The 16,036-nt window shown below is 43.7% G+C and overlaps 1 protein-coding gene across 1 annotated transcript in view; it reads right to left on the bottom strand.

Annotated features, from left to right (window-relative positions):
- Window positions 1-16,036, bottom strand: part of LOC132382317 (cytosolic carboxypeptidase 4) — a gene marked incomplete at its 5' end in the record, with an annotated part of 235,216 nt that overhangs the window by 48,901 nt on the left and 170,279 nt on the right. The gene's annotated exons all lie outside the window — the stretch shown is intronic.

The raw sequence follows: 16,036 nt of genomic DNA, 5'->3' as shown, positions 1-16,036 counted from the left end.
GACGGCTCTGGAAGAGTTACAAGCTTCAGTGGTTGAGCTGGGAGAGACTGTGCATACAACTGTTGCCCAGGTGTTCCACCAGTTGCAGCTTTATGAGAGAGTGGAAAAGAGAAAGCCATTACTGAAAAAAAACTCAAATAAAATCTCAGCTAGAGTTTGCCAGAAGACATGTTGGAGTCTCTGAAGTTAGCTGGAAAAAGGTTCTATGGTCCGATGAAACTAAAATTAAGCTTTTTGGCCATCAGACTAAACATTATGTTTTGCATAAGCACTCAGGCCAAGATCGGATGGCAGCTCAGACCCTGGAGGGTTTGTGAAGGTAAAGGGTAAAATGAATGCAGCAAAAAAACAGGGAGACCCTGGAGGAAACCTGATCCAGTTTGCAAGAGAACTGCGATTTGGTAGACGATTGGATGGCTTAAAAACAACAAAGTTAATGTCCTGGAGTGGCCAAGTCAGAGTCTACACATCAATCCAATTGAGAATTTGTGGCTGAATTTGAAAAAGGTTATTCACTCATGATCCCCATGCAATCTGACAGAGCTTGAGCACTTTTGTAAAAAAGAATTGGGAAAATTGCAGTGTCCAGATATGCAAAGCTGATAGAGACCTATCCACACAGACTCAGGACTGTAACTGCTGCCAAAGGTGCAATACTGACTTGAAGAGGGCGAATGCTTATGCAATCAATTATTTTGTGTTTTATATTGTTAATTAATTTAGATTACTTTGTAGAGATCTGTTTTCACATTGACATGGAAGTCTTTTTTCTGTTGTTCATTGTCAAAATAACCAAAGTTAAATCCACGTTGATTCAATGTTATAAAGCAATAAAACATGAAAACTTCAAAGGAGGGTGAATTTTTTTTATAGGCAGTGTAAGTACTGTTACCCCACTGAAAGCTCATTTCCCAACACCAGGTCCAGTACAGCCTCTCCTCTTGTTGGACTATCAACATATTGATTTAAGAAACCCTCTTGGATGCACCTAGCAAATTCTACCCCATCTAAACCTCTTGCATTCAGAAGGTCCTTGTTTATAGTAGGGAACTTGAAGTCCCTCATGAGAACAACACTATTGCTTTCACACCTTTCCTTGATCTACATGCATTTTTGTTCTTCAATGTCCCAGTGACATTGATAATAAGTTTATATCAAGAACATAAGGAATAGGAGCAGGAGTAGACCATCCGAGTCATCGAGCCTGCTCCGCCTTTCATAAGATGATGGCTGATCTGACCATGGACTCATCTCCACCTACCTGCCTTTTCCCCATAACCCTTAATACCCCTACTATGCAAAAATCTACCCAACCTTGTCTTAAATATAGCCTTTAATTGCTTCTAAACTGTGAGCCTTTCTAGACCTTTTCAGAGGGCAGTTATGGGACATCTTCATGGATGCGTATAAAGCAAGCCAGAACACTTAAAGGACATTCTCTTTCCTTTCCTGAACCGTGTTAGTGAGCTGGATGAGTTTTTAACGGAGCTCTGGTGGTTTTATAGCTACAATTATTAATGCCAGCTTAAATGAATTTAAATTCATCGGCTACGATGGTGGGATTTGAACTCACATGTACTGAGGAGTATTTCTGGCATTTTGATTGCTCACCCAGCAACATAATTACAATGCTATCATTCCACTCATAGCCCCATGGTGACAATGTTAAAACTCAGGCAAGCTGAAGATAAGGCTCCCAGTGCACTCTTCACCTGTTTTAAACTCGCACATAAAGTTAAACTCTACCCAATTTGAGTCTACATCTCCTGCTGGGAGTAATTATGCAAATCACCTCTCACCTGAGAATTTAATACAATCTGTGCTTACTTAGTCAGATTTCCAACAGGTTTAGCCATTTATAGCTCATTTAAGTCTAAACATGAAAATTGGTCCCAGTAATCTGCAGTGAGAGTTCTTTTTGTATTTTGGGACAAACAGCCTAGTTTGCTTTCTGTTCTGTCCTAGCAGGAAAGGAAGACAACATGTGTGATGAGCCAATACAAAATGGCACCTCAGCGGCATCCATATTTCTATGAAGGTTCTCAGTCATCCAGGTCATTGGATGTCAAGCAGTAGTAAATCAAGGCAGCTGGACTTGTTGTGCTGTCTAGAAGATGTTTCACCACTTATCTGAGAGGCTTCTTCAGTTCTGATTCATGGTGGGTAGCTTTCCGGCTTATAAACTCTGTGAATTGTTTAAAGGCACAGCAATCACATGAGGGTTGTTAAGAATCGTAGATGTAATGTGAGGGTCATTAGTCTTTGCACAAATGGAAGGGTGTGCTGTTGTGGAGATGTTAGGATTGCATCATAAGTAGCTGATAGGTGGTGTCGCAATCCACCCACTCTGTTCAGGGATGGGTTTTCCAGTTTGACAAAGGTGGTTTCTTCACACCACCTGCCTTCCCTTTCCAAAATGTGCACATTGTTATCATCAAAGTCCTTGTCCTTTCAGTGTAGATCTACAGCAGAGTCTTGACCTGAGGTGGAACATCTATATTCCAACAAGCTACCCAGCAGCGTTAACACGTGCCAGCATAGCTACAGTTTTCCTGGAGAACACAGCCATTGTCATCATGGTAACTTAGCGGTTGGCATAGCACTTTACAATGCCGACTGTAATATTGCGGTTCAGTTCTTGCCGCTCTCTGTGCGCAGTTTTTTATGTTCTCCCTGAGACTGTGTGGGTTTCTTTCAGGCTGTCTGGTCTCCCCCCACATTCCAAAGGCACTCATGTTAATATTAGTAATTTGTGGGCACACTATGATAGCATGGCCACACTTGCGGGCTGCCCCCCCAGCACATCTCAGACTGTGCTGGCCATTGACACAAACAATGCATTTCACTGTGTGTTTTAATATACATGTGACTGATATAGCTGGGACTGAGTCATAGTGCTCAGACTCAATTTTCGTTTTAACAGAGCCACGACAAGATACCGATGAACTATCCACCCGTGGGAGCCGAGTTCATCATTTGAATATCAGCACGCTGCTGTCATGCATAGTTCTATCATATTTTTCTCAGGCTCAGATTCAGAGGCCTCGGGGAACCCAGCAGATGAAAGATGGGCTGATTCCACACTATTAGCTCCATTTCACTATTTTGCAGGAGGTGTTCATCAAACTACCTTTCCCACTGCCTTTTCCTTCCTTCTTTATTACAGCAAAGTTACAACTACTGACGAGTAGTAAGTTATTAGCATGTTGCTGGAGTGGCATGGCAGTGTAGCAGTTACCTTAATACATCAATTACACAGATTCAATTCCCACCTCCATCTGTAAGGAGTTTATAGGTTTTCCCATGACAGGTTTTCTCTGGGTGCTCTGATAACCCCCGCCATCCAAAAGACGTACAGGTAGTAAGTTGTGAGCGCACTGGGTTGCCACCAGAAACATGCCAATACTGGCAAGCTGCCCCCAGCACATCCTCGAAGTGCATTGGTCATTGACGCAAATGATGTACCTCACTGCAGGTTTCAATATTTTGAAATACATGTGACATTAATCTAACTTTAACAACCTCTAACAAACATTGGCTTCTCCAAACACCATCAGACTATCGAACCACCTCCCCACAATCAACTTCGGGCCAAACCTATTCCTAAGGACAGACTATCTCCTGCACTTGAGACCCACCCCACTTCATAATCAAGCTGTTATAAGACAATTGAACAGACCTCTTGTACAATTAAAATAGACTTTTGACCTCACAATACACTTCATTACGGCCTTGCACTTTGTTGTATTTCTGCCATGTGCTTTCCTTGTTAGCTCGGCACTATCATATGCATTCTGTTATCGCTTCTCCTTTGTTCTACCTCAATGTATTGTCATTGTGAAATGATCTTTAGAGATGAAGATTGCCTTTATTTGTCACAGCAAAACATACAGTGAAATGTGTCATTTGCGTCAACGCCAAACACAGTCTGAGGATGTTCAGGAGGCAGCCCGTAAATGTTGATAAGCTTCTGGCGCCAACATGGCATGCCCAAGACTCACCAACCCTTTTTAACCTGCACGTCTTTGGAATGTGGGAGGGAACTGGAGCACCAGTAGGAAACGAGTACAAACTCTTTACAGACAGCGGCAGGGATTGAACACTAATCACTGGCGCAGTAAAGTATTCTGCTAATTGCAGTGCTCCCTGGTTGTAGGAGTGGTATGCAGAACAATGTTCATGTGTGACAATTAATTTTACCAATTTTCACTTGCTTAATCAAAGGGATAATGTTACCCTGCATTGGGGTGCTGACAAAGCAGGAGTCACAGTCGCAGAATACAGGATTCGGACTCCTGGCTGTAGGTTCACTAACCTTTGAGTGAACATTTTTTTTCAGTCAAAGGTTGGTGAATTTTTTTTTTCCCTACCAAGAGGTTGGCTGAATCTCAGTCACTGGGTATATTCAAGACGGAGATGACCAGATTTTAGGTGGTAAAGGGATCAGGAATATGGGTTTAGTGTAGGAAGGGGAAACAAAAGATCATCCGCGATCTTGCTCGATTAAGGTGTGAGGGGTCAAAGGGCCTTCTTCTGCCTCGAGTTGTTACGGGTTTATGCAGATCTAACGCGGCAGTCATGAATTAAAATGAGCCAGTCCCTTTAAGACTGAGTCTTTCAGGAGCGTACAATACAACTCTTGTGCTTTTAAACCGGCATGCAAGACAGATGTTGGCATTACCACGACTCCACTGAGGTGTCAGATAAATCAATCACACCCCGTAAATTGATCACACCTCAAACAGCCTGGAGCTGATTAATGTACCCGGGTCCTATCCATCTGCAACTCACTGCATGCAAATAGCTTTGATATCATTTATCTCCTGCCAGCATAGGTGATCAATGGGGTAATAGATGGCACAGCTGGGATTACCTGCACAATAGAAATAGCAGGCAACATAACTCTAAAACTCCAGTGGTAAAGAAAGAGCAGAGAAATAAATTACAGTATCAAAGAGCTTAGTATACAATAAAAAAACACAAGAATAATTAAAACTGCTTTTTGACTGAATCAGACCAACAGCTGCTAACTTCAGAAATAAAACTTCTGCATGAGGTCAGAATACAGCTGTGACATATACTCAGTGACCACTTCCTCATTTACCTTCCGTACCTAATAAAGTGTTCGTGGTCTTCTGCTGCTGTAGCCCATCCACTTCAAGTATCGACATGTTGTGGGTTCCGAGATGCTCTTCAGCACACCACTGTTGTAACATACGTCTATTTGAGTTACTGTCACCTTCCTGTCAGCTTGAACCAGTCTGGCCATTTTCCTCTGATCTATCTCATTAACAAGCCATTTTCGCCTAAAGAACTGCCACTTGCTGGATGTTGATCGATTTCTGCACCATTCTCTGTAAACTCTAACAACCGTTGTGCATGAAATTCCCAGAAGATCAGCAGTTTCGGAGTTATTCAAACTACTCCGTCTGACACCAACAAATATGCTACGGTCAAAGTCACTTAGGCCCCTTTCCTTCCACCATTCTGGTTTGGTCTGAACTACAACTGAACCTCTTGACCATGTCTGCATGCTTTTATGCATTCAGTTGCTGCCACATGATTGGCTGTTTAAATATTTGCATTAACGAGCAAGCGTACAGGTGTACCTAATAAAGTGGCCAACGAGTGTGGATCTCGTCAAAAGAATCTATCCGCTCCACCTATAACCAGCTGTGTTTTAAGTAAGTGCTGAATGATTACAAGCCACTAAAGAAAGAAAGGAAGGAAGATCAGCATTCATATAGAATGAATGTGAACTATTCACATTCATAACATGGAATGACCTTAGGCAGTTTGTAGTCCATTGTATTGTAGCCACTGTTGTAATGAAGGGTAAGGCCAACAGCATGTTAGCATCCAGCTTCCCAGGATCTGATATTATGTGACAGCCAGTGATTCAACTTCACACAGGTCTGGTTGCATGCAGTTTATTTTGCTTATCTCCACAATGCAACACTGAACCAGATGGTGGGATTTGTTAATTATTCTATTACTGGTCAAGAGCATATACACCAGGAATGTCCATTAAGATCAAGGTCTCCGAACGTCTGCGGTTGAGCATAGAGGTGGCCTGCATCTTTCCCCTGAGGCAAAAGGTTAGGCTGCAACCTTCAATTCCTCCCAAATGTGCATCAGGCCTCCTGACCTCAGTTGGTTAGAGTTGGTCATAAGATTTCACTCACACTAGCTCTCCTTAGTGTGTGTTCGTTCCCCTGCTCTGCTGCCTGTATATCCCTGTACACCCACAACTGTGTGGCCAGGTGCAGAGCCAACTCAATCTTAAATTCACTGATGATAGCACCAAGCTAGATCAACATCACCATTGAGATGGAGTACAGGAAAGAATCATGAACCTTGTATGATGCTGCCAGAACAACCTGGTCCTTAAACTCAGCTAAACCAAAGAGTTAATGTTACCCTAAGGAGGCGACATGTGAACATGCCTTCATTAAAGAGCTACTGTGCAGATAGTCAATATCTTTGGGTTTCTTAGTGTCCGTGTCCCCAGCAACATCACCTGATCCCTCCACACTGATGCAATGATCAAGAAATTACTTCAATGTATGTACAGTTCTTCCCCTTGTATAAGGATCCAACTTACCTACGAGGGGTGATCGATAAGTTTGTGGCCTAAGGTAGAAGGAGTCAATTTTAGAAAAAATAGCACATTTATCTTTCCTGCATTTACACACTTAGTCCAGCGGTCGTGGAGCATATGGATCCCTTCTTTGTAGAAGTTGGTGTCTTGGACCTCCAGAAGTGGTCCACAGCAGGGGGTGATTGATAAGTTTGTGGCCTAAGGTGGAAGGAGATGAGTTATTAACTTTAAACTTTCTGCATTTTCTCTCAGAGTTGAACTGAATGTGCATATAACGAGGGCTGTATAACTCACCTCATTCTACCTTAGGCCACAGACTTTTCAATCACCCCCACCCCCCATATGAAGACCCTCTTGAACTTCTATACATACATCATAGAAAGTATCCTGAAAGATTGAATCGCAGACACAAGAGATTCTGCAGACATTGGAAATCTGGAGTAACACATACAAAATGCTAGAGGAATTCAGCAGGTCCGGCAGCATCTACGGAAATGATCGACATCTCAGGCTGAGACCCTTCATCAGGACTGGAAAGAAATGTGGAAGATGCCAGAATAAGAAGATGGAGGGAAGGGGAAGAAGAACAAGCTGGAAGGTGATAGGTGAAGTCAGGTTGGAAGGGGTGAGGGGATGAAGTAAGAAGCTGGGAGGTGATAGGTGGAAAAGGTAATGGGCTGAAGAAGGAACCCAGTTGGAAAGGAGAGTGAACCATGGGGAAAAGAGAAGGAGGAGGGGCACCAGGAGGATGTGATAGCCAGGTGAGGAGAAGAGGTAAGAGTCCAGGGTAGGGAAATAAAAAAAGAGGGAAAGCGGAAGGGGAAAATTTGCTGGAAGATAGAGAAATCAATGTTCATGGCATCAGGATGGAGGCTTCCTAGACAATAGGAGATGTTGTTTTTCCAACCTGAGAGCGGCCTCATCACGGACAGGCATGTCAGAACGAGAATGGGGGATAAAAGTGAAAATGGATGGCCACCATCCCACTTTATGCAGATGGAGCAGAGGTGCTCCACAAAGTGGTCCCCCAGACCACATCAGGTCTCACCAATGTAAAGGAGGCAGCATCGGAACGCCGGAATCAGTAGACAACCCCAACAGATTTACAGGTGAGGTCTAGCCTCACCTGGAAGGACTGTTATGGACTCTGAATAGAGGTAAGGGAGGAAGTGTATAGGCAGATGTAGGGATAAGTGCCAGGTGGGAGATTATTGGGAGGAAGCAATCCTTGCTGAAAGTGGAGGATGTGGGAGAAGGCGGATGGTCAAGATGTGTTTAGTGGTTAGGTCCCATTGCAGATGGCAGACATTGCGGAAAATGATACGTTGGATGAAGAGGCTCATGAATTGGTAGGTGAAAACAAAAGGAACTCTATCCCTGTTGAGGCAGCAGGAAGATGAGGGGAACGTGGATGTCCAGCGGGAGATGTGGGTGAGGGCAGCATCAATGGTGGGAGAAGGGAAACTGAAGGAGGGGAGTATCTCTAATGTACTGCAAAGGAAAGCCTGATCCTGGAAACACATGCGATGGAGACAAAGGAACTAAGAAAAGAGGATGGCATTTTTAAAGGAAGACAGGGTGAGAAGAAGCATAGTCAAGACAGTGGTAGAAATTGGTAGATTTTATAAAACATATTGGTAGACTGTTTATCTCCAGAAATGAAGACAAAGAGATTGAGAAAAGGGCAGGAAGTGTCAGAGATGGTCCAAGTGAATTTAAGGGCAAAGTGGAAGTTGGAGGCAAAGTTGATGAAATTGACAAGCTCAGAATTGGTGCATGAAGCAGCACAAATGCAGTTGTCAATGTAGTGCAGAAAGAGTTGCGTCCATGACTACTGGTTGAGTTTCAAGAAAGTGGGAAGAGCTGAAAGAGAAATTGTTGAGGATGAGGACAAATTCCGCCAGATGGAGGAGGGTGGTAGTAGATGGGAACTGGTCATACCTCTGATCAAGAAAGGAAAGGAGATCTATAAGGCCTTCTTGATGGGGAAATAGAATTGTATAGGGTCTGTACACCCATGGTGAAAATTAAGTGAACAGGGCCAGGGAACTGAAAGTTGTTGAGGAGATCAAGAATATGTGAAGTGTCTCGGATGTAAATGGGAAGAAAATGAACCAAGGGGGACAAAATGGAGTAGAGGTATGCAGGCGTGAATTCAGTGGTGCAGAAGCAGACAGAAACAATGGGCCTACCCAGAGAGTTAGGTTTGTGGATCTTGGGTAGGAGGAAGAAACAAACTATGTGGGGTAAGGAAACTATGAGGATGATCTCCAGTGTGGACGAGGCTGGTGATGGTATGGGAGACGATGGCCTGTTGGTCCCAAGTGGGGGCCTTTCCAAGATCTAAGTAAGGGCAGATGGCTGAGAGTTGCTGCCTGACCTCAGCAAGATAGAGGTCAGTCCGTTACAGTACAACAGTTGTTCTACTCTGGACCAGGGGAACCTGCAGAAAGCGATAAACACTGCCAAGCCCATCAGGATCATCACTTCCTTCATCTAGTCCATCTTCATGGTGCATTGCTTCAGGAAGCTAATAGTATTGTCAAGAACTCCTGCCACACTGGCCAGTCCCTTTTCTCTCTTCTGTATTCTGGGAGAAGACAAAGGAGCCGGGCAAGTAGACTTAAGAACAGCTTCTTGCCCACTGCTCCCAGACTTCTGAACCAATCAGCCCTTTCATTTCCCCTTCCTAGTGGCATTGCCACTTTCTCAAACTTTTCATTCTACCACTCTCCGTTATTCCGCAATTGTCGCATCAGCAGTCCTGTTTTCACTGCTTCATATTGCACCACAACCTTTGCACTGTTTGGCTATTTTGTGCAGTGCTGTATTTATCGTGCTGTACTGTTTATTCTGTGAGCTCCACATGTGTAAAGAACTCCACTGCACCCCTCTGAATCTGACAATAAGCTAACCTGAATCTGTAATCTGGAACAAAATAAACACAACCCTCGAAGAATCCAACCTATCATAGGCTCATCAGTATGGTAATATAGTGGTTAGCATAACACTATTACAGAACCCTGAGCCCAGGTTTAATTCTTGCTGTAGTCTGCGAGGAGCTTGTACCTTCTCCCTTTGACTGTAAAAATGCAAACACAAGGAAATCTGCAGATGCTGGAAATTCAAACAACACACACAAAATTCTGCTGGAACGTGGCAGGCCAGGCGGCATCTATAGGGAGAAGGTAAAGTTGGCGTTTCGGGCCGAGACCCTTCATCAGGACTAACTGAAAGAAGAGATAGTAAGAGATTTGGAAGTGGCAGGAGGTGGGGGAGATCAAAAATGACAGGAGAAGACAGGAGGAGGAGAGATGAAGCTAAGAGCTGGAAAGTTGATTGGCAAAAGGGGTACAGAGCTGGAGAAGGGAAAGGATCATGGGACGGGAGGCCTAGGGAGAAAGAAAGGGGGAGGGGAGCACCAGAGGGAGATGGAGAACAGGCAGAGTGATTGTGAGAGGGGCAGAGAGAGAAAAAAAGGGGGGGGGAAATAATAAGTAAGTAAGTAAGTAAATAACTAAATAAATAAACAGATAAGGGAAGGGGTAAGAAGGGGAGGAGTGGCATTAACGGAAGTTAGAGAAATCAATGTTCATGCCAGCAGGTTGGAAGCCACCCAGGTGGAATATCAGGTGTTGTTCATCACCCCATCTGCCCGCCACCCCTCCCAGGATAGGGTTCCCCTTGTACTCATCTACCACCCCACCAGCCTCCAGGTCCAACTTATAATTCTCCGTAACTTTGGCCACCTCCAACGGGATCCCACCACCAAGCACATCTTTCCCTCCCCCCCCTTCTGTTTTCCACGGGGATCGCTCCCTACGTGACTCCCGTGTCTGTTCGTCCTCTCCATTCCTTCCCACCGATCTCCCTCCTGGCACTTATCCTTGTAAACAGAACAAGTGCTACACCTGGCCTTACACTTCCTCTCTCACCACCACTCAGGGCCCCAGACAGTCCTTCCAGATGAGGCGACACTTCACCTGTGAGTCGGCTGGTGTGGTATACTGCGTCCGGTGCTCCCGGTGTGGCCTTTTATATATTGGTGAGACCCGACGCAGACTGGGAGACCGTTTCACTGAACACCTACGCTCAGTCTGCCAGAGAAAGCAGGATCTCCCAGTGGCCTCACATTTTAATTCCACGTCCCATTCCCATTCTGATATGTCTATCCATGGCCTCCTCTACTGTCAAGATGAAGCCACACTCAAGTTGGAGGAACAACACCTTATATTCCGTCTGGGTAGCCTCCAACCCGATGGTATGAACATTAACTTCTCTAACTTCTGTTAATGCCCCTCCTCCTCTTCTTACCCCATTCCTTATTTATTTGTTTGTTTGTTTGCTTATTTATTTATTATTCCCCTCCACTTTCTCTCCTTTTTCTTTTCTCTCTGCCGCTCTCAGAATTACTCCTTACCTGTTCTCCATCTCCCTCTGGTGCTCCCCTCCCCCTTTCTTTCTCCCTAGGCCTCCCATCCCATGATCCTCTCCCTTCTCTAGCCTTGTATCCCTTTTGCCAATCAACTTTCCAGCTCTTAGCTTCACCCCTCCCCTCCTGTCTCTCCTGCCATTTGGGATTTCCCCCGCCTGCTCCCACTTTCATATCTCTTACTATCTCTTCTTTCAGTTAGTCCTGACAAAGGGTCTCAGCCCGAAATATCGACTGTACTTCTTCCTACAGCCTGGGCTGATGCATTCCACCAGCATTTTGTGTGTGTCCCTCTGACTGTGTAGGTTTCCTCCAGGTGCCTCCCACATTCCAAACATGTACAAGTTAGTAGGTTAATTAGTTACGTGGGTGTAATTGGGTGGGCTCATTAGGGCAGAAGGGCTTGTTGGATCTGTATCTCTAAAGAAAACAAGAAAGTCAAACAGCATCTGTGGAGGCAAAAGTTGTGAATTAACACTCTGGGTAGAGATGAGGTAAAGAAGAGGAAAGATTGTCAGAGTGCAGCAGTAAACGAGAAGGGTGAGGTATTAATGCAGAGACATCCTCAGGTATTATTCCAGATGACTTGACTCAAGCAAAGTATGTTTATCATCAGAAGAATCTGCATTTCAAAAGCTCCTCAAGATTTTTAAATGCCTTTTATAAGATAAGACATAGGAGCAGAGTTAGGCCATCTAATCCATCGAGTTTGCTCTGCTATTTCATCGTGGCTGGTTTATTATCCCTTTCAACCCTATTCTCCTGCCTTTGACACCCTTACTGATGTGGTGAACTATGTGCCTGTCTGGACACGCCCCCTGCTGACTGCTCCTGTGGCTCCTCCCACAGGCCCCTGTATAAAGGCGATCTGAGGCCTGACGCTCGGCCTCAGTCTCCAGGACATAGTATGATAGACACTCACTCCTGGTTCCTTCTTCCAGTCAATAAAAGCCGATATCTCGCCTTACGTCTCAGTGTGAGTTATTGATGGTGCATCAACTGATCAATAACTTATCAACCTCCACTTTCAATATACCCAATGACTTGGCCTCTGCAGCCATCTGTGGCAATGAATTCCACAGATTCACCACCCTCCAGCTAAAGAAATTTCTGCACATCTCTTTTCTAAATGGAAGTCCCTGTATCCTGAGGCTGCGCCTTCTGGCCTTGGATTCCACATTATAAGAAACATCCTCTGCAGGTCCACTCTGTCTAGGTCTTTTAATATTCAATAGGTTTCAATGAGATTTCCCCCTCCCCCCAGTTTCTACTTGCCTGCACACTTAATTCTCCATTCCACTCCAACCAACCTGTCTGTAGCTGCCTGTACTATCACAAGGATCAATGAAGAACATCATATCTTCTACCAAGCACCCATTTAGAACCAAAGCAAAACTGCCCCGCTCTTCTGAAATAGTTCCTCACATCTGAAGATCCTCCAGCATTTTACTTAATGCTCCTTTACAATCATGTTTGCCACAATGTTGGCAATGAGTCACATGTGCCTAATTTAGATGTGGCTAATTATATTTTTGGTTTGAAAAAGTGAGGCAATAAATGACATTTTATTGTTGATAAGCATGCATGTCCTCAGACAATAATAACCTGTTCTATTTTAACTTAATTATATATTTGTTATAAAACTAAAGGATGGGAGGTTGGTGGACTTGCTCATTTTTTGATTGCTCTGTGTTCTTTTCATTTCTTTGGATAAAGGTTAATTGCTGTTTGCTTAAATGATGCATGTAGAGTTTGGGTGCTGGACATCCCCTCTGTGGCACTAACATCTGAACTGCCTACCATTCCCAATCAGCATTCCAGGCCAGCAGGGATAAAAGACCCCAATCATTAGAGAGAAGCAACAGGTGGCCATTATGACAAAGGACAAGCAACACTCAATTGTGTTCAGGATGAGCAACAGAGGCCTGGGTATGTTATTAAGCATTGTGCGAATCAACATTCTTGCTCAGAATGCAACGTGAGAAAAATACCAACAAAAGGGAACATTTTGCAAGGTATTCAGAACAGAATCAGGTTTAATGTTACTGTCATATGTCTTGAAATCTGTTGTTTTGCTGCAGCATTACAGTGCAATATGTATAAAATACAATAACTTACAATAAAATATATTAAAAATTAAATTAAATAATTAGTACAAAAAGAGTGCAAAATAGTGAGGCAATATTCATGGATTGGTTCATTGTCCATTCAGGAATGTGATGGTCAAGGGGTAGAAGCTGTTCCTAAAACATTGTGTGTGTATTTTCAGGCTCCTATTCTTCCTTCCTGATGTAGTAATAAGAAGAGTGCAAGTCCTAGGTGACAGGGTTCCTGAATGATGGACTCTGCCTGTTATGAGGCTTGGCCTTTCGGAGATTCCTCAATGTTGGGGAGGCTAGTGCCCCTGCTGGAGCTGGCTGGTTCACACTGATGTAAAAAGGTGCACTGCTGTGAAGTCCAGTTCCACTTCAATTGACGCGTTTGTCTAAAGCTGTGTTGCCGTACATTTAACGAAGGCTGGTTACCAATCTTTGTTGGATAGTTCCCTACCTCGCTGTGAGCAGCCTATACTAACTGAGTCAGCCATCTCCTGTGCACAATGATTAGCACCCAATGATTATGTGACAGTGATTGGGTTGTGTACAGAAAGGTGCAGTGAGCCGAGGACACTGCACAGTTAGTGTCTGATGATTATTGAAGAGAACTTTGTTTACACATCTCCTGACACCTTTGAGGATGTTGCTGTACTGTTTTACATGTCATCGTGTTTATAACCTGCATGTAGAGATGGAGAAGCAGATACATTGATTAAGCTCTACCCATGCAATTTAGATGGAACACTTCCCATCAGAACAGCAGCACCATCACTGACTTCAGTTGTACATCAGGGAATCAGAAGAATGCCATTCTGTGATGGTGTGTGAGATTTTATTTATTTAATTGTTCACGGGCTGTGGGTGTTGATGATCAGGTCAGTATTTATTGGCCATTCCAAGTTCTCCCAGAACTCAATAACTTACTAAATCATTTTAGAGAGCAGTTAAGAGTCAAGTCTATTGCTTTGGGTCCTGAGATGCAGTTTGGCTGCTGAGGGATGGCAGTTTCATTGTGCAGAAGGATAATAATGAATCAGGTGAATTTTTATAATCATAAAATCAAAGTGCTGGAAACACCCAATGGGTCAGACAGCGCTGGTAAAAATGTGAATGTTATAAATCCTAAAGGCCCTTCACAGGACTTGGGAAATTAATAAAAAGTAGGGATTTTAAGTTGCAGAGATGGCCATGGGAGGATGGACAGGATAAAGAGAGCGGGACAGGGTGATAAACGCAAGAGATTCTGCAGATGCAGGAAATCTTAAGTAACACGCACACACACAAAATGTTAGAGGAACTCAGTAAGTCTTGTTTTTTGAGAGAGTTAGTGGGTGATTAGGCTTCTCTGCCTGACTTTTATGTAGCTAATAGAAGAGCTCAGAAGCTTTGGCAGTACTAATGGAACTTGGAAAATGGAGGTAAGGAAAAGCAAGTTGCCTAAAATTTGAGAATTTGATATTGAGTCTGAAAGTTTGAGAAGTGTAAGGTTGGTAGGCTGCTTGGCTGCTGCACACTCAGTGACCACTTTATTATATACACCTGCTCATTTATGCAAATATCTAATCAGCCAATCATGTGGCCGCAACTCAATGCATAAAAGCACGTAGGCATGGTCAAGAGATTCAGTAGTTGTTCAGACCAAATATCAGAATGGGGAATAAATGTGATCTAAATGACATTGACCAGAGAATAATTGTTAGTGCCAGGTGGGGTGGCTTGAGTATCTCAGAAACTGCTGATCTCCTGGGATTTTCACACACAACAGTCTCTAATGTTTACAGAGGATAGTACAAAAACAATAAACATTCAGTGAGTGGCAGTTCTGTGAGAGAAAATGCCTTGTTAATGAGAGAGGTCAGAGGAGAATGGCCAGACTGGTTCAAGCTGACAGCAACTCAAAGAATTATGCATTGCAACAGTGGTCTGCAGAAAAACAATCAGGAATGCATAATATGCCAAAAGTTGAAGTGAATGGGCTACAGTTCAAACAACACAAAGATATACACTCAGTGGCCACTTGATTAGGGACAGGAGATACCTAATAACATGGCTACTGAGTGTATATTGAATAGAAGAGGCTTGGCTTTAACCTGCTGTAGGGGACAAATCCAACAGCAAACTTGAAGACCTGGTCTATACTCTGTGCATTAATGAAGCCTTGGCTGCGTAGGCCGAGGGCTGATCTTGTCACTGTGATGGAAATCGGCTCCATATATGTATGTCTTGTGTGAGACGTACAATTCCAACATGAAACAGATATTACATTATTGCTCATGCACATTGGAGAAGGGCCGACTGATTTCACAGCCTTCACCCTCTCAGGCTCTGTACTATTTTACAGGATTCTTTCCCATATTGGTAGGCAACATATACAACCCAAAACTCTAGTTACGTCTACATCCACTTACTGGCACTGTATCATTTCCACTCTCACTTTATCCAGTCTTGCTGGATAGTTCTCTTAAAATAATCTATATATAATCTATATTGTCAGTTACCACTAACACTGGGCATTTTAAGTCATTTTAGGGTTCTATCCTCTGCCCAGTACTATTTGCAACCATGATGGAGGCATTTCAGAGTTTCTACTTTCTTAGAAGTTTAAGGCTATTCAGCATGTCGTCCAAGACTGACAGATGTAGAGTGGAAAGCATTGTTACATCACAGCCTGGTAATGGGAACTTCAGTGTACTAGATGCTACAGAGAGTGGTGGACTCTACCAGTTCCATCATGGGTACATCTCTCCCCACTATCTACACGAGGCGATGTCTCAGGAAGATGGTATCCATCATTGAGAGCCTCCACCAACTGGTCCATGCCATCTTCTCATTACTGCCATCAGGCAACGGGTACAGGAACCTGAAGACCCACACATCACAGTTAAACAAGAACGTCTTCCCCACCGT

Source organism: Hypanus sabinus, chromosome 28, assembly GCF_030144855.1.
Source record: "Hypanus sabinus isolate sHypSab1 chromosome 28, sHypSab1.hap1, whole genome shotgun sequence".
Taxonomy (NCBI): Eukaryota; Metazoa; Chordata; class Chondrichthyes; order Myliobatiformes; family Dasyatidae; genus Hypanus; species Hypanus sabinus.
This window is presented reverse-complemented; position numbering and strand designations above follow the sequence as displayed.